This window comes from Triticum dicoccoides, chromosome 7A (genome assembly GCF_002162155.2).
Source record: "Triticum dicoccoides isolate Atlit2015 ecotype Zavitan chromosome 7A, WEW_v2.0, whole genome shotgun sequence".
NCBI classification, from domain to species: Eukaryota; Viridiplantae; Streptophyta; class Magnoliopsida; order Poales; family Poaceae; genus Triticum; species Triticum dicoccoides.
The window spans coordinates 574,897,111-574,923,972 of NC_041392.1; positions in this window are offsets into that span (position 1 = coordinate 574,897,111).

Genomic DNA, 26,862 nt, shown 5'->3' on the forward strand with positions numbered 1-26,862 from the left:
TTAACAAGAAGGGAACAAAGCATACTCGTTCCCCCTAGACGGATTGGGGAAGTTCTCCGCCTGACCCCACCATTGAAGGACGTCAGCCCTGCTCGTACGAGGACTAAATCCACGGGAGGAAGAAAGCCATGTTTTTGTAGCTTCACCAACTGACTGTGAGATACAGAACATCTCTCCCAATCACCCTTTTTGGAGCTGTGGGGACGAGAGGAAGAGCTGGGAGCGCTAGCCATGTCGGGGTGGTTGATACGTCCATTTTGCATCATGCTTCTATATCAATATTTATTGCGTTATGGGTTGTTATTACACATTATGTCACAATACTTATGCCTATTCTCTCTTATTTTACAAGGTTTACATAAAGAGGGAGAATGCCAGCAGCTGGGATTCTGGGCTGGAAAAGGAGCAAATATTAGAGACCTATTCTGCACAGCTCCAAAAGTCCTGAAACTCCATAGAAGATGTTTTCCAAATATATAAAAAATACTGAGAGCAAGAACTTCACCAAGGGGGCCACACCCTGCCCACGAGGGTGGGGGCGCGCCCTACCCCCCTGGGCGCGCCCCCTACCTCGTGGGCCCCCTGGTGGCCCTCCGGTGGCCATCTTCTGCTATATGGAGTCTTTCGATGGAAAAAAAATCATAAGCCATCTTCTCGGACACAACTCCGCCGCCACGAGGCGGAACCTTGGCGGAACCAATCTAGGGCTCTGGCGGAGCTGTTCTGCCGGGGGAACTTCCCTCCCAGAGGGGGAAATCATCGCCATCGTCATCACCAATGCTCCTATCATCGGGAGAGGGCAATCTCCATCAACATCTTCATCAACAACATCTCATCTCAAAACCCTAGTTCATCTCTTGTATCCAATTCTTGTCTCCAAGTCCGGGATTGGTGCTAGTAGGTTGCTAGTAGTGTTTATTACTCCTTGTAGTTGATGCTAGTTGATTCAATTGGTGGAAGATCATATGTTCAGATCCTATATGCATATTAATACCCCTCTGATTATGAACATGTTTATGCTTTGTGAGTAGTTACTTTTGTTCCTCGGGACATGGGAGAAGTCTTGCTATTAGTAGTCATGTGAATTTGGTATTCATTCGATATTTTGATGAGATGTATGTTGTCTCTCCTCTAGTGGTGTTATGTGAACATCGACTACATGACACTTCACCATTATTTGGGCCTAGAGGAAGGTATTGGGAAGTAATAAGTAGATGATGGGTTGCTAGAGTGACAGAAGCTTAAACCCTAGTGTATGCGTTGCTTCGTAAGGGGCTGATTTGGATCCATATGTTTCATGCTATGGTTAGGTTTACCTTAATACTTTTGTTGTAGTTGCGGATGCTTGCAATAGAGGTTAATCATAAGTGGGATGCTTGTCCAAGTAAGGGCAGTACCCAAGCACCGGTCCACCCACATACCAAATTATCAAAGTACCGAACGCGAATCATATGAACGTGATGAAAACTAGCTTGACGATATTCCCATGTGTCCTCGGGAGCGTTTTACATCATATAAGAGTTTGTCCAGGCTTGTCCTTTGCTACAAAAAGGATTGGGCCACCTTGCTGCACCTTATTTACTTTTGTTACTTGTTGCTCGTTACAAATTATCTTATCACAAAACTATCTGTTACCACTTATTTCAGTACTTGCAGAGAATACCTTGCTGGAAACCCCTTATCATTTCCTTCTGCTCCTCATTGGGTTTGACACTCTTACTTATCGAAAGGACTACGATAGATCCCCTATACTTGTGGGTCATCAAGACTCTTTTCTGGCGCCGTTGCCGGGGAGTGAAGCGCCTTTGGTAGGTGGAATTTGGTAAGGAAAAATTTATATAGTGTGCTGAAATTTAGTGTCACTTGTTACCATGGAAAGTAATCCTCTGAGGGGCTTGTTCGGGGTATCTTCACCCCGACCAGTAGAGCAAAGAGTTGCTCCTCAACCTACTGAACCTACTGAAAATGAAAATGAAAATGAAAATGCTTGCTTTGAAGTTCCTTTGGGTATGATAGAAAAACTGCTAGCTAATCTTTTTTTAGGAGATGGAACAAAACATCCTAATGAACATCTGATATATGTGGATGAGGTTTGGGGATTATTTAAGCTTGTAGGTGTACCCGAAGATGTTGTTAAGAAGAAGGTCTTCTCTTTATCTTTGAGGGGAGATGCATCAACATGGTATAGGCTATGTGATGATATGGGCTCTTGGAATTACAAACGATTGAAATTGGAATTTCATCAGAAGTTTTATCCTATGCATCTTGTTCATCGTGATCGCAATTATATATATAATTTTTGCCTCGCGAAGGAGAAAGCATCGCTCAAGCTTGGGGGAGGCTTAAATCAATGTTATATTCATGCCCCAATCATGAGCTCTCAAGAGAAATGATTATTCAAAAATTTTATGCTCGGCTTTCTGGTGACAATCGCACCATGCTTGATACTTCTTGTGCTGGCTCTTTTATGATGAAGACTATTGAATTCAAATGGGATTTATTGGAAAGAATTAAATGCAACTCTGAAGATTGGGACCTCGACAATGGTAAGGAGTCAGGTATGACACCTAGTTTTGATTGTGTTAAATCTTTTATGGATACTGATATTTTTCATAAATTTAGCACTAAATATGGACTTGACTCTGAGATAGTAGCTTCTTTCTGTGAATATTTTGCTGCCTATGTTGATCTCCCCAAGGAGAAGTGGTTTAAATATCATCCTCCCATAGAAGTAAAAGTAGCTTCACCTATTAAAGTTGAAGAAAAGAATATCACTTATAATGATCCTATTGTTCCTACTTCTTATGTTGAGAAACCACCTTTCCCTGTTAGGATAAAGGATCATGCTAAAGCTTCAACTGTGGTTCATAAAAGCAATATTAAAACATATACACCTCCTGAGCAAGTTAAAGTTGAACCTAATATTGCTATCATTAAAGATCTCTTGTCTGATAATATTGATGGGCATGTTATTTATTTCCATGATGAAACTGCTAGAATTGCTAAACCCTGTGACAAAGATAAACCTAGACCTATGATAGGCATGCCTATTATTTCTGTTAAAATAGGAGATCATTGTTATCATGGCTTATGTGATATGGGTGCTAGTGCTAGTGCAATACCTTATTCCTTATACAAAGAAGTTATGCATGATATTGCACCTGCTGAGATCGAAGATATTGATGTCACAATTAAACTTGCCAATAGAGATACTATTTCACCAATGGGAATTGTTAGAGATGTTGAAGTCTTGTGTGGTAAAACTAAATATCCTGCTGATTTTCTTGTTCTTGGTTCCCCACAAGATAGCTTTTGTCCCATTATATTTGGTAGACCCTTCTTAAATACTGTTAATGCTACCATAGATTGCAAAAGAGATGTTGTTACTATCGGTTTAGATGATATGGCACATGAATTTAATTTTTCTAAATTTAGTAGACAACACCATGAATAAGAATTACCTAGTAGGGATGAAATTATTGGTCTTGCTTCTATTGCCGTACCTCCTAGTGATCCTTTAGTACAATACTTGCTAGACCATGAAAATGACATGTTTATGAATGAAAGAAGGGAATTAGATGAAGTATTCTTTAAACAAGAACCTATTATGAAAACCAATTTACCTGTTGAAATCCTAGGGGATCCTCCTCCACCCAAGGGTGATCCCGTGTTTGAGCTTAAACCGTTACCTGATACTCTTAAATATGCTTATCTTGATGAGAAAAGGATATATCCTGTTATTATTAGTGCTAACCTTTCAGAGCATGAGGAAGAGAGATTATTGAAAACTCTGAAGAAGCACCACGCTGCTGTTGGGTATACTCTTGATGATCTTAAGGGCATTAGTCCCACTCTATGTCAATATAAAATTAATTTGGAAGAAGATGCTAAACTAGTTCGTGACCATCAACGCCGGCTGAATCCTAAAATGAAAGAAGTGGTAAGAAAGGAGATACTAAAGCTCCTTGAGGCAGGTATAATTTATCCCATTGCTGATAGTCAATGGGTAAGCCCTGTCCATTGTGTCCCTAAAAAGGGAGGTATTACTCTTGTTCCTAATGATAAAGATGAATTGATTCCTCGAAGAATTATTATAGGTTATAGGATGGTAATTGATTTCCGCAAATTAAATAAGGCTACTAAAAAGGATTATTACCCCTTACCTTTTATTTATCAAATGCTAGAAAGATTGTCCAAACATACACATTTTTGCTTTCTAGATGGTTATTCTGGTTTCTCTCAAATACCTGTGTCAGCCAAAGATCAATCAAAGACTACTTTTACATGCCCTTTTGGTACTTTTGCTTATAGACGTATGCCTATTGGTTTATGTAATGCACCTGCTACCTTTCAAAGATGCATGATGGCTATATTGTCTGACTTATGTGAAAAGATTTGTGAGGTTTTCATGGACGACTTTTCCGTCTATGGATCTTCTTTTGATGATTGCTTCAGCAACCTTGATCGAGTTTTGCAGAGATGTGAAGAACCTAATCTTGTCTTGAATTGGGAAAAGTGCCACTTTATGGTTAATGAAGGTATTGTCTTGGGGCATAAAGTTTCTGAAAGAGGTATTGAAGTTGATAAAGCCAAGGTTGATGCTATTGAAAAGATGCCATGTCCCAAGGACATCAAAGGTATAAGAAGTTTCCTTGGTCATGCCGGTTTTTATAGGAGGTTCATTAAGGACTTCTCGAAAATCTCTTGGCCTCCGACTAATTTATTACAAAAAGATATACCATTTGTCTTTGATGATGATTGTGTAGAAGCATTTGAAATACTTAAGAAAGCATTGATCTCTGCACCTATTGTTCAACCACCTGATTGGAATTTACCCTTTGAAATTATGTGTGATGCTAGTGATTATGCTGTAGGTGATGTTCTAGGACAAAGAGTTGATAATAAACTAAATGTTATTCAATATGCTAGTAAAACTCTAGACAATGCTCAAAGAAATTATGCTACTACTGAAAAAGAATTCTTAGCAATTGTACTTGCTTGTGATAAGTTTAGACCTTATATTGTTGATTCTAAAGTAACTATTCACACTGATCATGCTGCTATTAAATATCTTATGGAAAAGAAAGATGCTAAACCTAGACTTATTAGATGGGTTCTCTTGCTACAAGAATTTGATTTGCACATTGTTGATAGAAAAGGAGATGAGAACCCCGTTGCAGACAACTTGTCTAGGTTAGAAAATGTGCTTGATGACCCACTACCTATTGATGTTAGCTTTCCTGATGAGCAACTAAATGTCATAAATGCTTCTCATACTGCTCCATGCTATGCTGATTATGCTAATTACATTGTTGCTAAGTTTATACCACCTAGTTTCACATACCAGCAAAAGAAAAAGTTCTTCTATGATTTGAGGCATTACTTTTGGGATGACCCACATCTTTATAAAGGAGTAGAGGGTGTTATTAGACATTGAGTACCTGATCATGAATAGGAACAGATCGTACACAAGTGTCACTCCGAAGCTTATGGAGGACACCATGCTGGAGATAGAACTGCACATAAGGTACTGCAATCTGGTTTTTATTGGCCTACTCTCTTCAAGGATGCCCGTAAGTTTGTCTTATCTTGTGATGAATGTCAAAGAATTGGTAATATTAGTAGACGTCAAGAAATGCTTATGAATTATTCACTTGTTATTGAACCATTTGATGTTTGTGGCTTTGACTATATGGGCCCTTTTCCTTCCTCTAATGGTTATACACATATTTTAGTTGTTGTTGATTACGTTACTAAGTGGGTAGAAGCTATTCCAACTAGTAGTGCTGATCATAACACTTCTATTAAGATGCTTAAAGAAGTTATTTTTCCAAGATTTGGAGTCCCTAGATATTTAATGACTGATGGTGGTTCACATTTTATTCATGGCGCTTTCCGTAGTGCTTGCTAAATATGATGTTAATCATAGAATTGCATCTCCTTATCACCCTCAGTCTAGTGGTCAAGTAGAATTGAGTAATAGAGAACTCAAATTAATTTTGCAAAAGACTGTTAATAGGTCTAGAAAGAATTGGCCCAAGAAACTTGATGATGCATTATGGGCCTATAGAACTGCATATAAAAATCCTATGGGTATGTGTCCGTATAAAATGGTCTATGGAAAAGCATGTCACTTACCTCTCGAACTAGAACACAAGGCTTATTGGGATATTAAAGAACTTAATTATGATTTTAAACTTGCCGTTCGATATTAGCTCACTTGATGAATGGAGAACCCAAGCCTACGAAAATGCCAAGTTGTTTAAAGAAAAAGTTAAAAGATAGCATGACAAAAGGATACAAAAGCGTGAGTTTAATGTAGGTGATTATGTATTGCTATACAACTCTCGTTTAAGATTTTTTGCAGGAAAACTTCTCTCTAAATGGGAAGGTCCTTACGTTATCGAGGAGGTCTACCGTTCCGGTGCCATAAAAACCAACAACTTCGAAGGCACAAATCCGAAGGTGGTGAACGGTCAAAGAATCAAACACTATATCTCAGGTAATCCCATAAATGTTGAAACCAATGTTATTGCAACCATAACCCCGGAGGAATACATAAGGGACACTTTCCGGAACGTTTCAGACTCCGAAAAGGAATGGGTATGTGGTACGGTAAGTAAACCGACTCCAAAACAGTTTTAAGGCAATATTTCTCCGTTTTGGAATATTTAGAAAAATAGAAAAATAAGTAGCAGTCCGGGAAGGACATGAGGGCTCCACGAGGGTGGAGGGCGCGCCCTACCCTACTGGGCGCGCCCCCTACCTCGTGGGCACCTCGTGTGCTCTCCGGACTCCGTTTTCGTACACGACATGTATTTTGGTCGGTAAAAATTCATTATATAATCTCTCGAAGGTTTTGACTCTCGTATCACGCAATTATCTCCTGTTTGTGTTTCGAGCTGTTACTGCTGCTGCAGATTAGAGCAGGATGTCTTTGCACGAGTCAGTCGGGGAGAGCCGAGTGTCTCATCCGGCACCGAGATCAATGACAAACAATCATGTTGACCCCTTTGGGCCAGCAACGGAGGAAGAGATGGAGGCTGATTTGAAGAGGATAGATGCCATGGAAGAGGATCAAGAAGTCACTTCCCGCCTCCAAGCTGGATTCACAATGGGAGAACTGCAGAGCTCAGCTATTCCAAACTCGGTTATCCCTTCCAATGTTAGATTTATTTCTTATGAGAATATGAAAAAGAGTGTCACTGGTTCTCCCGCAGCTATGCAACACCCTTGGGTGCAGGGAGCTTTGGCTGTTATAGGAAAACTCCGAAAGGAAATAATGGACCTCAAGCAGCAAGTCAACAAGCTTGAGGAGGAGAATCGTATCTTGAGGGGCATCATCACCAAGAACATCACATCACCATCCCCGAAAAGAGATACATAATCACATGGGTATGGGCACTCCACTTGGCAACTGCCAAGCTTGGGGGAGTGCCCCGGTATCGTATCACCATCACTTTTATCTTTACCGTTTTCCTTTTGGTAATATCCTGATCTAGTAGAATAAAAGTTCTTAGTGTGATCTAGTTGTGAGTTTGCTTTATTATCCTTCTATGTAATCGAGTCCGTGAGCTATATAATAAAGATTAGTGTTGAGTCAAGGGCTTGATTATGTTGCCATGATCCTAAGTGAATAAAAGAAAAGAGAAAGAAATAAAAAGAAATAAAGAGATCCTGTGAGTCTTATGGAGAGTAATGAGCTCACATAGAAAGAGTATGATGAATAGAAGTTGTTGAGGGTTGACAAACACAGTTTTGGTCATCGTTGCAATTAATAGGAAGTAATAAAGAAAGAGAGGTCTTCACATATAAATATAATATCTTGGACATCTTTTATGATTGTGAGCACTCATTAAAATATGACATGCTAAAGAGTTGACATTGGACAAGGAAGACAACGTAATGGGTTATGTTTTCTTACATCCGAGATGAATTATATTGTCTTGGATCTTCCAACATGATGATCTTGCCTTTCCCCCTCATGCTAGCCAAATTCATTGCACCAAGTAGAGATATTACTTGTGCTTCCAAATACCCTTAAACTAGTCTTGCCATAAGAGTCCACCATATCTACCTATGGATTGAGTAAGATCCATCAAGTAAGTTGTCATTGGTGCAAGCAATAAAAATTGCTCTTTAAATATGTATGATTGATTGGTGTAGAGGAAATAAGCTTTATACGATCGTGTGATATGGAAGTAATAAAAGAGACAGACTGCATAATAAAGGTCCACATCACAAGTGGCAATGTAAGGTGACATTCTTTCGCATTAAGATTTTGTGCATCCAACCATAAAAACGCATGACAACCTCTGCTTCCCTCTACGAAGGGACTATCTTTACTTTTATCTCCTACATTGCATAAGAGTCATGGTGATTTCCACCCTTCCTTTTTACACTTTATCCTTTGGCAAGTAGAATATGTTGGAAAGATCCTGGTATATATGGCTAATTCGATGTGAGTTTTCATGAACTATTACTGTTGACATCACCCTTGAGGTGAAATGTTGGGAGGCAAAACTATAAGCCCCTATCTTTCTCTGTGTCCGATTAAAACTCCATAACCATAAGTATTGCGTGAGTGTCAGCAATTGTGAAAGACTATATGATAGTTGAGTATGTGGACTTGTTGAAAAGCTCTTATACATTGACTCTTTCCTATGTTATGATAAATTGCAATTGCTTCAATGACTGAGATTATAGTTTGTTAGTTTTCAATGAAGTTTAAGATTCATACTTGATATTGTGATTGAATTATTACTCTAGCATTAGAGATTATATGACAAGAATTATATAAGTTGTTGTTCTAAGAATGATCATGATGCCCTCATGTCCGTATTTTATTTTTATCGACACCTCTATCTCTAACATGTGGACATATTTTTCGATTTCGGCTTTTCGCTTGAGGACAAGTGAGGTCTAAGCTTGGGGGAGTTGATACGTCCATTTTGCATCATGCTTTTATATTAATATTTATTGCATTATGGGCTGTTATTACACATTATGTAACAATACTTATGTCTATTCTCTCTTATTTTACAAGGTTTACATAAAGAGGGAGAATGCCGGTAGCTGGGATTCTGGGCTGGAAAAGGAGCAAATATTAGAGACCTATTCTGCACAGCTCCAAAAGTCCTGAAACTCCACGAAAGATGTTTTCCAAATATATAAAAAATACCGAGAGCAAGAACTTCACCAAGGGAGCCACACCCTGCCCATGAGGGTGGGGGGCGCGCCCTACCCCCTGGGCACGCCCCCTACCTCCTGGGCCCCCTGGTGGCCCTCCGGTGGCCATCTTCTGCTATATGGAGTCTTTCGATGGGAAAAAATCATAATCCATCTTCTCGGACGAAACTCCGCCGCCACGAGGTGGAACCTTGGCGGAACCAATCTAGGGCTCTAGCGGAGCTGTTCTGCCGGGGAAACTTCCCTCCCGGAGGGGGAAATCATCGCCATCATCATCACCAATGCTCCTCTCATCGGGAGAGGGCAATCTCCATCAACATCTTCATCAGCACCATCTCATCTCAAAACCCTAGTTCATCTCTTGTATCCAATTCTTGTCTCCAAGTCCGGGATTGGTGCTAGTAGGTTGCTAGTAGTGTTTATTACTCCTTGTAGTTGATGCTAGTTGGTTCAATTGGTGGAAGATCATATGTTCAGATCCTATAAGCATATTAATACCCCTCTGATTATGAACATGTTTATGCTTTGTGAGTAGTTACTTTTGTTCCTCAGGACATGGGAGAAGTCTTGCTATTAGTAGTCATGTGAATTTGGTATTCGTTCGATATTTTGATGAGATGTATGCTGTCTCTCCTCTAGTGGTGTTATGTGAACGTCGACTACATGACACTTCACCATTATTTGGGCCTAGAGGAAGGCATTGGGAAGTAATAAGTAGATGATGGGTTGCTAGAGTGACAGAAGCTTAAACCCTAGTTTATGCGTTGCTTCGTAAGGGGCTGATTTGGATCCATATGTTTCATGCTATGGTTAGGTTTACCTTAATACTTTTGTTGTAGTTGCGGATGCTTGCAATAGAGGTTAATCATAAGTGGGATGCTTGTCCAAGTAAGGGCAGTACCCAAGCACCGGTCCACCCACATACCAAATTATCAAAGTACCGAACGCGAATCATATGAACGTGATGAAAACTAGCTTGACGATATTCCCATGTGTCCTCGCGAGCGCTTTACATCATATAAGAGTTTGTCCAGGCTTGTCCTTTGCTACAAAAAGGATTGGGCCACCTTGCTGCACCTTATTTACTTTTTTTACTTGTTGCTCGTTACAAATTATCTTATCACAAAACTATCTGTTACCACTTATTTCAGTACTTGCAGAGAATACCTTGCTGGAAACCACTTATCATTTCCTTCTGCTCCTCGTTGGGTTCGACACTCTTACTTATCGAAAGGACTACGATAGATCCCCTATACTTGTGGGTCATCAAGGCTCTGCTTAGCAAGCTCTGAGGGTTTTTCCGTGAGGTTTGGAATGGATCTAAGATCTATTCTCTTTAAATAGGCACCTTTCTGGTATAGTCAGGGTGGTAAGTGTAAAAATACGCCGACCTCTTGTATTCACTCGACACATGGAAGCTAAAGTCAGGAAGGCACGAAAGTCGAGGGGTACGACATTAAATGGAAAGCCGAATACATTGCTTTGAAGTCATCGGAGGAGGAACCCACCTTGCAATGCCGAAGACTATTTGCGCGCCAGACACCTCGTCATTGAAGTCTGGTTCGGGGGCTACTAAGGGAGTCCTGGACTAAGGGGTCCTCGGGCTTCCGGCCTATTAGGCATGGGCCGGACTGATGGGCTATGAAGATACAAAGACCGAAGGCTCTATCCATGTCAGGATGAGACTCTCCTTGGCGTGGAAGGCAAGCTTGGCGACAAAATATGAAGATTCCTTCCTCTGTAACCGACCTTATGTAACCCTAGATCCCTCCTGTGTCTATATAAACTGGAGGGCTAGGTCCGTAGATAGCTCCGGATAATCATAGTCAGACAAGGTAGACTTTTAGGGTTTAGCCATTACAATCTCGTGGTAGATCAACTCTTGTAATACTCATATTCATCAAGATCAATCAAGTAGGAAGTAGGTTATTACCTCCATAGAGAGGGCCTGAACCTGGGTAAACATTGTGTCCCCCGTCTCCTGTTACCATCGACCTTAGACGCACAGGTCGGGACCCCCTACCCGAGATCCCCCGGTTTTGACACCGACACATGGTTTCTCATAGGTATTGCATTCTTTCATAAAGACGTTGATTCATACACTATACTACTGATTAGCGATACACATACCGCAAAGGACACTACATGACTAATTAGCCATAATGGCATTGATTCATGCACTAGACTACTAATTAGCGATACACACACTTCAAAGGGCACTACATGACTAATTAGCGGTACACACATGCCATGTGACATGGATGTTCACTCTGAAGCAAAATTTGAAGTTAGTGGTCTTTGTTGGACTTATTGGCAAGAGGAGAAGTGTAAGTCTTCATGTATCATGTGTTTGTATTTTGCAGCATGGCTTCTAGGCAGACTTGTTTGATCAGGCTCTCTTTCATGTTGGCTATGTTTACACCCCTCCGGCATCACGTCCTCCTGAATTCCTGATGTGGACGGTGTTGGATCCATGGAGGAAAGGAGGCATGAGTTGTATGGATGCCCCCACTCGTGTTGGGGACAATTCATCCTCACTATCGACCATGTCCTATGTGTTGCCTACCATCGTTGGTTGACTATTATGGCAAGTTTGCTCGGGTTAATAAGGGAGGGCCCGGGCGCCACATAGCCACCTCCATCAAGTATACTTTTTATGAATCAGATTTATTTATTTTTCATCTAGATGAGAATTAGTTATCTCACGTCTAACACCTAAATTGTCGGATGAAAACCTTTAAGATCCATGTTGTTTTGTAGCGTGCGCTCGCCCGATGCCTTCGTTTTGCACCAGATCATTCTGTGCGTAGTCCAATTGTCATTTTTCCTACGCAAGCCACTTGTGCTCCCACATGGGTGTACGCATGGGTCATGGAATTTTTCATATTTTTATGGGTTGCAGTCTTTTTCTTGTTTCTTTACGGGTTTATGTGTTCTTTTTATTTTTTTCCATTCATAGGTGAAAATTTGTCCTGAAAAAATATGTAGGTGAAAAGGTTAGTTGGGAATACATGATGGGCGCGAGAAATTTGTTATTATTTGTCAACCCGGTTCTACGTCCATCCTTGACGTGTAACTCGATCTGACCTGGTTGCATGTCCACTATCGACATGCTACTTGCCCCTCAATGCCTACCATCAATATATGTTCACCGTTGATACAACTAGGTCCTACCTGACCCAGTTGCATGTCCACTTTTTGACATGCAACTCGTCAGTCCTAGTGGCATGTTCATCCTCGACACAAAACTTGCATGACTCTGACTCAATTGCATGTCCACCCACTACAAAAAAATAAATCCATGATGATACGTGTTTGTCACAGTAGGTCACGTTTTCTGTCATGCATGCACATCCATGACTATTTTATGACAGAATCAAGATAGTCATACCTATGCTGTTATAGAAGTGTTCCATGACAATACTCAAATTATCATCACCGGAAGTGTTCACTTCCATGATAATAAATGATGCTTCACAGAAGTGCTTTTGTTAAGGGTAACCGACATGTGGCATCCACCGTAATGGGTCGCCGTTAAGCTATCGGGTCCGGTTTTGGATTCGATAACCCGTTAACAGTAACGACCAATGGAAATTTTCCACATGTAAAATTCTCATCGGCCGGAGGAAACACGTGTCGGCTTTGCGATGGGCTAGATGTCGTCCATCCAATGGAGGAGACGTGCCTATGATACGTCCACGTGACAGGGCCCAACAGAGGCCCTTATAGATTAAAAAGGCCGGCCCAGTCGAAGGCCTGTCTGATTTACTCAGGTACTAGTGGGTTGGCCCACTAGCGGCTGCTACCTCTTGAGCATGCATTGGTTTTCCCTTGAAGAGGAAAGGGTGACGCATCAAAGCAGCGCAAGTATTTCCCTCAGTTTTTGAGACCACACGCGAGTCACCTCGTACCTACACAAACAAATAAGAACCTCGTAACCAATGTGATAAAGGGGTTGTCAATCCCTTCACGGCCACTTGCAAGAGTGAAATCTGATAGAGATAATAATAATAAGATAAATATTTTGGTATTTTTATGATATAAACTAAAAGTAAAGATTGAAAAATAAAATAGATTGGAAACTTGTATGATGGAGAATAGACCCGGGGGGCATAGGTTTCACTAGTGGCTTCTCTCAAGATAGCATAAGTACTACGGTGGGTGAACAAATTACTGTCGAGCAATTGATAGAAAAGCAAATAATTATGAGAATATCTAGGTATGATCATGTATATAGGAATCACGTCCATGACAAGTAGACCGACTCCTGCCTGCATCTACTACTATTACTCCACACATCGACCGCTATCCAGCATGCATCTAGAGTATTAAGTTCATAAGAACGGAGTAACGCTTTAAGCAAGATGACATGATGTAGAGGGGTAAACTCATGCAATATGATATAAACCCCATCTTTTTATCCTCGATGGCAACAATACAATACATGTCGTTTCCCTTTCTGTCACTAGGATCGAGCACCGCAAGATTGAACCCAAAGCTAAGCACTTCTCCCATTGCAAGAAAGATCAATCTAGTAGGCCAAACCAAACTGAAAATTCGAAGAGACTTGCAAAGATAACCAATCATACATAAAATAATTCAGAGAAGATTCAAATATTATTCATAGATAACCTTGATCATAAACCCACAATTCACCGGATCTCGACAAACACACCGAAAAAGAAGATTACATCGAATAGATCTCCAAGAAGCTTGAGGAGAACTTTGTATTGAGATCCAAAGAGAGACAAGAAGCCATCTAGCTAATAGCTATGGACCCGAAGGTCTGAGGTAAACTACTCACACATCATAGGAGAGGCTATGGTGTTGATGTAGAAGCCCTCCGTGATCAATGCCCCCTTCGGCGGAGCGCCGGAAAAGGCCCCAAGATGGGATCTCATGGGTACAGAAGGTTGCGGCGGTGGAATTAGGTTTTCGTGGTGCCGTTTGATGTTTTCAATTTACGTAGGTATATATAGGAGGAAGAAGTAGGTCGGTGGAGCCACGAGGGGCCCATGAGGGTGGAGAGCGCCCAGGGGGTAGGCGCGCCCCTTGCCTCGTGGCTTCCTTGTTGGTTGATTGACGTCCACTCCAAGTCCCCTGGATCACGTTTGTTCCAAAAATCACGCTCTTGAAGGTTTCATTCCATTTGGACTCCGTTTGATATTCTTTTTCTGCGAAACACTGAAATAGGCAAAAAACAGCAATTTGGGCTGGGCCTCCGGTTAGTAGGTTAGTCCCAAAAATAATATAAAAGTGTATAAATAAGCCCATTAAACATCCAAAACAGAATATATAATAGCATGGAACAATAAAAAATTATAGATACGTTGGAGATGTATCAGCGGCCTGCTTAAACATGGCCCATTTACGGCCCACTGTCAGATCTGGCCCGTTAATTGTTTGTCGAGTCTTTGGGCCCAATTATGACCCAATGAGATTTTGGCCTGTTAGAGGCCCGATGTAGACATGGGCCCATTTCACCCTGATGTGTCTTTCGGCCTGGTAATGGCCCGTGCTGCCCATGAGCCATATATGGTCCGACGCGGCATCCGAACCACGAATGACCCGCGATCAAGGTGGCAACAGTTCAACCCAACGTGACTTTGGGCCTTTTAAAGTCTTGTCATATAATTCAGCCCGTTTATGCCTCTACTAAGCTTTCGGCCTCTTAAAGGCCCATGATATCAGTGGGCCAACCAAGGCTATGTTTCGGTCTGGTAACGACCTATCATATAACTGGGTCAATAATGGCCCGGTGTCCATTTCAGCCTGCTAAAATCCTGTGGACGACTATTGAAATTGAGGCCCAACATGCATTTTGGCCTGCTAAAGGCCCATGTTATCTTCTGGGCAGTAACATGCCAGCAGAATATTTAGCCTGTTAATGGCCCAAAGCTACATGGGCCCAACCTAGCGTTGGGTCCACTATAGGCCCAACTAAATGTTGGGCCCAATGAAGGCCCATGTAAGTTATGGGTTTGGCACATAGTGTCCATGGAGGGCCCAAATGGCCGGCAGCGCAGGCCTAAGAAAGTTGCGGGTTGGCCCAATTGTGGCATGATGAAATGTAGGCCCGTTAGAGGCGACTGTTTCGGCCTCATCGCCTACATCATACTTTCGCCATTTTTCAGATAGCGGATGATGGCGTATACGGTAACTAGGAATTAAGAACAAACCTGCTCTATACAATAAAGAAATTATAGCATAGTAAATTAGAATAAACCTACACTATACAATAAAGGATTTATGGTATATTACATCCACTGGGCATCAAATTCACCACTAGTGATCATAAAGCGCAACGAAAAAGCAGATTACAAAAACTGGGCGCCATTGCAGCGTAACAAATAATACTAAACCAAGACCACTTCCAAGACAGTTCAAGAAAGGTTAGCCTTGCACGGAGCTGCTGCGCAAGCAGCTGAGCAAGGCTATGAGACCGGCCTAGGATGTTTGTCATAGCTTCCAGTTGTAGCTGTTTAGCAATGAAGTTCTCATTGGAGTTCTCCGCGATCTTCCTTAGAGATTTGACTTCAAGTCGAAGTTGAGTTGCAAAATGCCTTTCTGCTTGAAGTTGAGATTGAAGAAGTCGAATTGATTCAGGCAGCAATTTCAGTGAGTTTGTGTGACTGCTAGTCTCAAGTAACTTGAACACTGCATCAAGACATGACTTTGGGGTTGTCTCGCTATCTTCAAGATGTTTTGCCTTCTTTGCTGCAATATATGTTGGGTTTGTCTCATAGCCTTCAGTAGACTTGTGCATGCCATTAGGCATATCACCTTGAAACAAACAGAGAGATGATAGGTTTTGCACGTATATAAACAAGGATGTCAATTGTGCTGCCAATTCCATCCAATTTCAAATTAGAAAATAAAGAGACAGTTCAAAATGTCAATAGCATAATTTGGCATTGTTCATAAGCAGGGAGGTTCACCACACTACTGGATTACCATATCAACAAAACAAGCATAGATGAAGGGCAAAAGACAATCATTGTATCTATTTTGGTTAATGTGCATGGCATGTTGTTCATATCATCAGCCACATCAGTAAGATAAAGCAGGAAATGACAAGGTGCAAATGTGGGTTGCTTCACCACACACTGGATTATAGATCAACAAAATCACGCATACATGCAGGGCTAAAGAAAATCATTGGATCTGTATTGAGTAATGTGCATTGTATGAATAAGGAATTTGGTTTTACAACTAAAAGCTGGAACTTATAGTTGTTGGGAGCATGCATTTTGATAGAAACAACAAACTAAACAGCAATTGACGATAGTGAGTATGAGAAAATTAAACAACAGTTGGGGATAAAGGCTTTAGAAGGACCGACTTACATTAACAGTTAACACCAGCTCTATAATGCCCTTCTCCATGTCAAGGGAAGGATAACTCAAGAATTTCAGCACAGAATCTTCTTCATAAGCATTGCGTGTATTCTAAATTTTGTAGAGAGTAATTATAGATATGATAAAACTGGAAAGGATAAAGGATAATGAAGATAATATGCAGATTGATGCTACATAATCAACTACCTATCCCTGTAAGTACAAGCATTACAAGACAAAATGTACTGACAAGAGCAATGGGCTACACTTCTGCACTAGCATTGTCTGTGTATTCAACTTTTTGGTAATATTAAATATAGATCTGATATTTTTAGTAAATGATGGGCGAGGGAGATAAGATGCAGAGTAATGCTACAGAATGAACCAATCCCTCCTTCCCACAATATAAGAGCGTTTTGTACACTGGTGTACTGTACAAAACGCTCTTATATTATGGGACGGAGGGAGTAGCTATTAATGTAAGTACAATGATAGAAGACATTCGGTCCTTACAAGAGGACTGCAGAGCTAAACCTCTTCAAAAGCATTGGGTTGATTATAAATTTACATAAGAGTCAATACATATATTATAATGTCCACCAAATGTAGGATAAGGAGGCTAACATGTGCAGTGATGCTACATAATCAACCAGCTATGAAAGTAAGTATGGTCATACAGGGCAAGAGGATCTCACAAGAGCAATGGAGTGTGCAGTACAGTTGCGAGATTATGTGGTCCCTTGAGAATAAATATTCTTCTGCAAACATTTTTCATACAAGTGAGACGGTAAGGCACATCCATAAGTGTAGTTCAAATTGTGACGTGATACCATACACAGTACCTTATGCTGCAGACGTGACCAATGTGTAACAAGATTATTCCAGTCACTGTCTATTAAATGTAGCACTGAGAATTTATAGAAATTTCATTTAGAGGCTTGACATCGAAGTGCGATTGCCTTAGGTAGGAATGATACTTCATCAACGAGTGCTTGAAAAGTGCAACCAAGCCTTGCTCGTCTTGACTATCCAGTTTGGTCCTCGCCTATTTAAAAGAATGGAATCTTGTGTCTTATATTAGCAGAAACATATGCACTAATTACCATGAATAACATTAGTACATTACTTACACATAAGTTGCGGAGGAAGATTGGAAATTGTTCTTTGTCTGTGATATAATCTTTCCATGAAGAAAGATGCGCACAAAGTTCTGACATCAATATAAGCTTCGTCTTCTAAACTGGGAAGAAGTGGAAAGGGGTCCTATTTGCTGCAACTGGAGCTCTCTATTGTTCGAAAAGGGATTTGGAAACTAGATTTGGTGTACTCTTTGTTGGAACAGGGGTTTTGCGTCATGGAGCTGGTGCTATGTCAACTGGCATCATCATACTGTTTGCTGCAGTTGGGGTCTGCTGAGTTGGGGCATCAGAGATGGCCAGTGTAGTTGGGCTAGAGTCTGCTAGAGTTGGGGCCGTGTTTTCTGGGTCTGGTGATATTGCCACTACACCTAATGGGCTATTTGATTTATCAGGTGTCACTACCTTCTCCAAATACTTTGTTCGATCCCCTTCGCGATCAGCAATCACTCTCTTCCTTTTGAACGTCTGGTACACAAGAACAACATTTGAATGGATAAATATGGTATGATGACAGATGAATATGTACTGAAAATGGATAGGCAGGGCGTATTCACATAGACGATGTGTAAACTAAGAAAATGGCTGTGCAACAAAGTGCATAATTTGCAAGATATGTGCGACCAATATAACCTTGCAAAGTTAGAGCAAGCACCTTGATGGGTGAATAAGATAGGGCATCTGCCTCTGACTCCTCCACTGGGGAGCTACATTGACTTAGGTCTCCCTCTAGCTCAGAATCATTGCTAGGATCATATTCTGAACACTAATCTGTAGGTGGAGAGCATTTGCATTGCATTGCATCTAGACTAGATCTCGGTCCCTTAATGCCAAGTTTGACAGCCATGGCATTGTTCTGCTTTATTCTTTTCATGCGCGCAAGCTCATAATCATTATGATGATGTTCAGTATTTGGGATTCCTGAAAACATAAAAAGTAGTCAGATTATCTATGGAATGCATTGCGGATTCTACTCGAATAGTGTCTCCCTACAAACCCCTGCCTATACAAAGTTCATCGCCCAACCGTGCTAACCAGACCACACACAAAATACAAACCTCTTATGTCTCTATAAGGGGCGGACACATATTTCAAAACTGAAGTAGGAAAATAGAATCATATCAAATTCGTATTTGAACAGGAATTATGAGTGGCATAATGTTTAGCTTCAAGGGTGGGTAGTGCGACACAAAGCAAGTAGGCAGATTGTATTCCATATAAAAGATCATAGTCTATGTAAAAGCTGGATATGACACTTTTCTTTCTATACAATGCAGTGTTCATTGCCCACACATGATGGAAGAGATCACACAGAGAAATACTATTCACTAATGTTTGCGGTTCCAGTATTTGAAATAGGGTGGTCCACCCTAAAAGAATATTGATAACAAATATGACAAGGCAAGAATAGAGGTAGTGAATCAATCATTACTTGTGAGCTTACTAAGACAAGTATGCAGAATTGTAACTACAGTAAGAGACTGTTGGGGATATGACCCCACATATAACCCGCCGTACAAAGGCCGGGTCATATCACTGGCGACTCTTAGATCCAGGCTTCAGGTGGGCCAAGGTGATCAAGATACAAGACTCGAAGGGTGACTCACAAGATGGGCCAACTTAAGACCGAGGGCCAGATGATGGTGGTAAGGGCCCGAAAGCGTGAGCCGCCATGTGTTGTCTTGCCAAAAGGGCAAGACGACTTAGAGACGGACTAAGTCGAGGGTCATGTTACGACCCGGACTCTTGCACTACAAAAAAGACACATTCGTGACATTTTAGCCCGAACGAATTTTTTCTGTCATGCTTATGACACTTCTATGATGATAATTGTGACAAAACCATGTATCATCATAGATGTGGTGGGATCCTACTTTTATGACAAAACATCATGACAAAAAATGGGGTTTTCGTCCTAGGCGAGCCGGGGACGCACCTGCATGATATTCTTTGGGCCGTCCATGACGAAAAAAATCGTGGTAGAAGTGAGGGCGAGGAAAATTTTAGGGAGTTTCCGGTTACCGTGGGTGGTCGGGGGCTCGGGGCCGAGCGATGAACGGGATGTTTGCGTGTTTCTCTCATACACATACGTGCGCGCGTGCGAGGCGTTGGGCTCTAACTGAACCCGAGCGACTGCACTAGCTACATTACTGAACCCGAGCGGTCGATCCCTTGGCTGTTAACTGAACCCGGGCAATTCCTTCGCTACTACTGATAACTAAAGCTGATCGAACCAGTTGTCTCTTGATGAATAGTGACTGTTGTTGGGGGTTGGATGAACAGTTCCCGGTGGGGGTTGGATGAACAGTTCCCGATAGGGGTTGGATGAACAGGACCCCATGGTAGTAGAGGTTGTTGCCGCTGGATGAACAGGACCCCAATCGAGGAGGCCGCCACACACCCAAGCGGGGTTGGGGGTGGATGAACAGGACCCCGTGGAGGGCTGGTTGAACAGTAGCTGGTGGAGGCTGGATGAACAGTAGCCCGTGGACGAAGTAGCTGGTGGAGGCTGGAGGAAGTCGACGGTGGATGAACAGTAGCGGAGGCTGGAGGGAGTCGACAGTGGATTAACAGTAGCCCATGGAGGCTCGAGCGAGGCAATAGATGGTGGATGAACAGTAGACAGTGGTGTCCCATTTTGTGGTATGCCACACCCCTCCCGATGAACAAGACCCCGTTTTGACCGTAGGTGCTCCAACACAAATCCATTTCCTCCATTTTGCGGTACGCCAAACCCCTCCCAATCAACATCACCCTATTTTGACCATAGGAGCTCGAACAGAAGTCCGTTTCCTCCGTTTTGCGGTATGCTAGACCTCGTTTCGGCTGTTCCGTCCAAGCCGGTTGCGATGTTGTTTCCTCCATTCTGACCCAGTCGGTTCGCTGCCAATGAACAGGGCGCCGTCGCTGTCGTTGATACGTCTCCAACGTATCTATAATTTTTGATTGCTCCATGCTATATTATCTACTGTTTTGGACTATATTGGGCTTTATTTTCCACTTTTATATTATTTTTGGGACTAACCTATTAACCGGAGGTCCATCCCAGAATTGCTGTTTTTTTGGCTATTTTAGTGTTTCGGATAAACAGAATATCAAACGGAGTCCAAACGGAATAAAATCTTCGGAAACGTGATTTTCTCGCCGAACGTGATCCAGGAGACTTGGACCCTACTGCAAGGGATCAAAGAGGTGGTCACGAGGGTGGGGGGCGCGCCCCCTGCCTCATGGGCCCCTCGGTGCTCCACCTACGTACTCCTTCCTCCTATATATACACACGTACCCCCAAACGATCAGAACAGGAGCCAAAAACCTAATTCCACCGTCGCAACTTTCTGTATCCACGAGATCCCATATTGGGGCCTGTTCCGGAGCTCTGCCGGAAGAGGGCCGTCATCATGGAGGGCTTCTACATCATCCTAGCCCCTCCGATGAAGTGTGAGTAGTTTACCTCAGACTTTCGGGTCCATAGTTAGTAGCTAGATGGCTTCTTCTCTCTCTTTGAATCTCAATACAAAGTTCCCCCCTCTCTTGTGGAGATCTATTCGATGTAATCTTCTTTTTGAAGTGTGTTTGTTGAGACCGATGAATTGTGGGTTTATGATCAAGTCTATCTATGAATAATATTTGAATCTTCTCTGAATTCTTTTATGCATGATTGGTTATCTTTGCAAGTCTCTTCGAATTATTCGTTTGGTTTGGCTAACTAGATTGGTAGTTCTTGCCATGGGAGAAGTGCTTAGCTTTGGGTTCGATCTTGCGGTGTCCTTACCCAGTGACAGAAGGGGCAGCAAGGCACATATTGTATCGTTGCCATCGAGGATAACAAGATGGGGTTTATTTCATATTGCATGAATTTATCTCTCTACATCATGTCATCTTGCTTAAGGCATTACTCTGTTTTTAACTTAATACTCTAGATGCATGCTGGATAGCGGTCGATGAGTGGAGTAATAGTAGTAGATGCAGAATCGTTTCGATCTACTTGTCACGGACATGATGCCTATATACATGATCATGCCTAGATATTCTCATAATTATGCTCAGTTCTATCAATTCCTCAACAGTAATTTGTTCACCCACCGTAGAATACTTATGCTCTTGAGAGAAGCCACTAGTGAAACCTATGGCCCCGGGGTCTATTCTCATCATATCAATCTCCATCACTTTTATATTATTTTGCTATTTACTTTGCTTTTACTTTTTTACTTTGCATCTTTATATCAAAAATACCAAAAATATTCTATCTATCAGATCTCACTCTCGTAAGTGACCATGAAGGGCTTGACAACCCCTAATCGCGTTGGTTGCGAGTATCTATCGCTTTGTGCAGGTACGAGGGACTTGAGAGTGGACTCCTACTGGATTGATACCTTGGTTCTCAAAAACTGAGGGAAATACTTACACTACTCTGCTGCATCATCCCTTCCTCTTCGGGGAAAACCAACACAAGCTTAAGACGTAGCAAGAAGGATTTCTGGCACCGTTGCCGGGGAGTCTACGCAAAAAGTCAATATACCAAGTACCCATCACAATCCCTATCTCTCACATTACATTATTTGCCATTTGCCTCTCGTTTTCCTCTCCCCCAATTCACCCTTGCCGTTTTATTCGCCTTCCCTCTCTATCCTCCCTCTCTGTTGGCCTCTTTTGTCCGCTTGTTTTTTGTTTGCTCGTGTGCTAGTTTGATTGCTTGTCATCATGGCTAGTCTCATATCTTCTCCGTTGTCTCCCGAGAGTGAAGTTCTAAATTTTAAACAAAGGAAGGGAGAAAATCTAAAAGATGCTTGGTATAGGATTTGCAATGCTCAAAATAGATCTTCCAGGAAACAATCTACCTTAGTTCTTATCTGCAATTTTTACGTAGGTATTAATCCTTGGAATAGATATACCATTACCGGAGGGAACTTCTTGGGTAGCCATACTTTTGATTCTTATAATGCTATCTTAGATATATTTGGCTCACCACCTCTTTTGGTTAATGGAACCATGTTAACTTTGGAGCATGTTATGCAAAGACTTGAAATTATTGAAAATAAAGTTGCTACTAATGAATCAATTGAAAATCTAGATAAAAAAATCCACAATCAAATAACTCAATATGGATCTAAGGTAGGAATGACTTTGAAAAATATTAAGGAAAAGGAACCCATAGTTAATGAGAAGATGAACTTAGATTCTACTAGAATTGATAAACTTGAGGGTATCATTACAAATTTGGGAACCACTTTTTCTTCCGTAAAGAATACTCCCAGTCCTCCTACTAAAATTTCCAAGCTCATGTATGTTCCTAAAAATAAGGGTGAATCATCTAGTAAGGAAACTGCTGATCTTAAATCTATAAGTATTCATCCCAATCTTTTTGCTATCATTAAAGAACCATTTATTACAAATGATTTTTTTCGATCTTGTGCCTAAAAGTTTGATAATTAATAAAAATAAATAAATTCCTAAAGATGGTAGATGCCTAATTTAAGAATTGCCTACCAAATATGGCAATACCTAGATCTACCCTTGCTTGTTATGCCTAGCTAGGGGCGTTAAAGAATAGCGCTTGTTGGGAGGCAACCCAATTTTATTTTTATTCCTTGATTTTTGCTCCTATTTAGTAATAAATAAATTATTTATCCTCTGTTTTGGTTGTGTTTTTTTGTGTTTAATTAGTGTTTGTGCCAAGTAGAACCATTGGGAAGACTTGGGGAAAGTCTTGTTGAACTTGCTCTAAAAAACAGAAACTTTAGCACTCACGAGAACCGCTGTCATTTTTATTTTAAGAGTGATATTTAGTTAATTATTTTTGCAGATTATTAATAGATAAATTTCTCACGTCCGGCAATTTATTTTAGAATATTTGGGGTTCCAGATCTTGCGCTAGATACATATTACTACAGACTGTTCTGTTTTTGACAGATTCTGTTTTTCGTGTGTTGTTTGCTTATTTTGATGAATCTATGTCTAGTAAAATAGTTTATAATCCATAGATAAGTTGGAATACAGTGGGTTTAACAGCAATATAAATAAATAATGAGTTCATTACAGTACCTTGAAGTGGTCTTTTGTTTTCTTTCGCTAACGGAGCTCACGAGTTTTCTATTTTGAGTTTTGTGTTGTGAAGTTTTCAAGTTTTGGGTGAATTCTTTTGATGGATCATGGAACAAGGAGTGGCAAGAGCCTAAGCTTGGGGATTCCCATGGCACCCCCAAGATAATCCAAGGACACTGAAAAGTCAAAGCTTCGGGATGCCCCGGAAGGCATCCCCTCTTTCATCTACTTCCATCGGTAATTTACTTGGAGCTATATTTTTATTCACCAACATGATATGTGTTTTGCTTGGAGCGTATTGTATTATTTGTGTCTTTGTTTGTTAGTATGCCACAATCATCCTTGCTGTACACACCTTTCGAGAGATCCATACATGAATTAAAATTTGATAGAATGCTCTATGTGCTTCACTTATATCCTTTGAGCTAGATAATTTTGCTCTATGTGCTTCACTTATATCTTTTGAGCTAGATAATTTTTCTCTATGTGCTTCACTTAGATCTTTTAGAGCATGGTGGTGGATTCGTTTTAAAGAAACTATTGATTTCTCATGCTTCACTTAAATTAATTTGAGAGTCTCTTAATAGCATGGTAATTTGCCTAATAATAATATGCTTGGTATTCAAGATTTGTGAAACTTTCTTTTGAGTGTGTTGAATACTAAGAAAATATTGAAGCATGATAATTGTTTTGAGATATGGAGGTGATAATATTAGAGTCATGCTAGTTGAGTAGTTGTGAATTTAAAGAATACTTGTGTTGAAGTTTGTGATTCCCGTAGCATACACGTATGGTGAACCGTTATGTGATGAAGTCGGAGCATGATTTATTTATTGATTGTCTTCCTTATGAGTGGCGGTCGGGGACGAGCGATGGTCTTTTCCTACCAATCTATCCCCCTAGGAGCATGCGCGTAATACTTTGCTTTGATAACTTCTAGATTTTTGCAATAAGTATATGAGTTCTTTATGACTAATGTTGAGTACATGGATTATACGCACTCCCACCCTTGCTAGCCTCTCTAGTACCGTGCAACTTTCGCCGGTATCATACACCTACCATATACCTTCCTCAAAACAGCCACCATACCTACCTATTATGGCATTTCCATAGCCATTCCGAGATATATTGCCATGCAACTTTCCATCATCTAGTTCATCATGACACATCCATAATTGTCATATTGCTTAGAATGATCATGTAGTTGACAAAGTATTTGTGGCAAAGCCACCGTTCATAATTCTTTCATACTTGTCACTCTTGATTCATTGCATATCCCGGTACACCGCCGGAGGCATTCATATAGAGTCATACTTTGTTTTAGTATCGAGTTGTAATCATTGAGTTGTAAATAAATAGAAGTGTGATGATCATCATTCAATAGAGCATTGTCCCAAAAAAAGAAAGAAAGGCCAAAGAGAAAAAAAGAAGGCCCAAAAAAATAAAATAAAAGGGGGAAATGCTACTATCCTTTTTTCCACACTTGTGCTTCAAAGTAGCACCATGATATAGCAAATCTCATATATTGTGCTTCAAAGTAGCACCATGTTCTTCATGTAGAGAGTCTCATATGTTGTCACTTTCATATACTAGTGGGAATTTTATGTTATAGAACTTGGCTTGTATATTCCAATGATGGGCTTCCTCAAATTGCCCTAGGTCTTCGTGAGCAAGCAAGTTGGATGCACACCCACTAGTTTCTTTTGTTGAGCTTTCATACATTTATAACTCTAGTGCATCCATTGCATGGCAATCCCTACTCACTCACATTGATATCTATTGATGGGCATCTCCATAGCCCGTTGATACGCCTAGTTGATGTGAGACTATCTTCTCCTTTTTGTCTTCTCCACAACCACCAATCTATTCCACCTATAGTGCTATATCCATGGCTCACGCTCATGTATTGCGTGAAGATTGAAAAGGTTTTGAAAAAGTTAGAGTATGAAACAATTACTTTGCTTGTCATTGGGGTTGTGCATGATTTAAATACTTTGTGTGGGGAAGATGGAGCATAGCTAGATGTCACGACCGGTTTTCCGGGTATAAATTTCCAGAAAATGGCCGTTGTGCTCACCAGCCCCAGGATTACTGTTAGCTGATGAGGCACCAACTTGATACAGAAATCCCAAGCAAAAATACAAAATATGCAGTACAAGACCATTCGGGCCTGTGAGTACAACAATTGGTTTTCTAGTGGTCGATGGCGGAAGCTGTTTGTGAGTCGTTAGTGTCTATGGGACTCCATTTCCCACAGGAACAGCTGACCAGGTCAACTCCTATCTTCGCGAGGCTGCTATCACCGTTGCTTAGTTTCCGGGGCTGTTGTCACACCCTAGCTAGTCATGCATTAGAGTGTGTGCATCATGTTTAAAATTCCATTTAATTTGAAATGGGGATTTGTGAAACCCTCAGAATCATTTTGAAAATGACCCAAATAAAAATTTCTCCAAAAGGGTCCAAGAAAATGCTCATGTTGCTCTCTGAAAATATTGGACAGAGATAATAATCAAACCAATATTTTAAGAGCTCATAGGTATTTTTTTGGGCATTTGGAATTAATGCATAAATATTTGCTTTGGAAATATATTAATTATATATATTAATATATGTCCAAATATTATGCCATTTATAAAGGAGCTCTGAAATAATATATCTAGCCCCTGCAGAAATTGGCATAAGTTAAATAAATGATTTAATATATTATTTAAATCAAAACAAATGTCAGAAATTAGAAAACAGAAAAAAATAAAAGGGAGAAGCTTACCTGGGCTCCTCCCTGTGCAGCCCAGCCAGCTGGCCGGCCCAGCCAGCAGCCGGCCCAGCCCACCTCCCTCCTCTGTCGTCTTCGTCCTCGACAGAGGGAGGGGAGTGTGGCCGGCGCGCGCGCGCGCCACCGCGCCACGCCACCTCTCTCCCTGCTTGCCTGCCCTCCCCTCCTCGCTCGATGCCCCGGACGACGCCACGCCTCCCCCCTGCTCTCTCTCACTCTCCCTCGGCTCTTCCCTCCTCTCCCTCGCTCTCTCTCTCACACGGCCGAACACCACCGTCGCCGCCGTTCGCCATAGCAGCCGTCTCCGGCCACCCCTCGCTCCCCCGACTAGCTCAGAAGCTCCGCCACAACCCCCTCTTCCTCCCCACCGCTCCACGGGCCTCCG